General features: G+C 57.7%; 1 long non-coding RNA gene across 1 annotated transcript in view; it reads right to left on the bottom strand.

The window, feature by feature from the left end:
- LOC125488310 overlaps positions 1–397 on the bottom strand; it is a 3,169-nt gene extending 2,772 nt beyond the window's left edge. Inside the window, exon 1 of the long non-coding RNA XR_007266276.1 lies at positions 195–397. This is a non-coding gene — a long non-coding RNA (uncharacterized LOC125488310). The remainder of the gene's footprint in view (positions 1–194) is intronic.
- Positions 398–646: the final 249 nt, after the last annotated feature.

The raw sequence follows: 646 nt of genomic DNA, 5'->3' as shown, positions 1-646 counted from the left end.
AGTGTGTGTGTGTGTGTGTGAGAGAGAGGGTTAGAGAGACCTCCCCAGATACAGGAGTGTGTGTGTGAGAGAGAGAGAGAGAGGGTTAGAGAGACCTCCCCAGATACAGGATTTTGTGTATGTGTGTGTGTGTGTGTGTGTGTGTGTGTGTGTGTGTACCTGAGGCTCTCTCCTCTCCCTCCTGCCCCCGGTACCTTGCTCAGCTCATCCACCAGCCTCTGGTTGTGGGTGAGCAGATCCTGGACGGTTTCCTCGCGGATTCGCTGCTCTTGGCGATGCTCCCTCTGCCACTGCCCGCTCCGCTGGGCCAGCTCAGCCTCCAGCTCTGCCAGGCGAACCTCCCACTCGCTCTCCCTCGCCTCGAACTTCCTCCTCTGCTCGTGTTTCTCCTGCTCGACGGCCTGAGGAGGGGGCAGTGGGTCGGTGACGAGCGTGGAGAAGGAGCAGAAAAGCCATCCATAAGCACAGCTCGGGGTGTCTCTCTAACCCCTTCTCACTCTCACTCTCACACACACACACACGCTCCTGTATCTGGGGAGGTCTCTCTAACCCCTTCTCACTCTCACTCTCACACACACACACACACACACACGCTCCTGTATCTGGGGGTGGTCTCTCTAACCCTCTCTCTCACACACACACACAC

Source organism: Rhincodon typus, unplaced genomic scaffold (assembly GCF_021869965.1).
Source record: "Rhincodon typus isolate 14 unplaced genomic scaffold, sRhiTyp1.1 hic_rhity00000299, whole genome shotgun sequence".
NCBI lineage: Eukaryota > Metazoa > Chordata > Chondrichthyes > Orectolobiformes > Rhincodontidae > Rhincodon > Rhincodon typus.
This window is presented reverse-complemented; position numbering and strand designations above follow the sequence as displayed.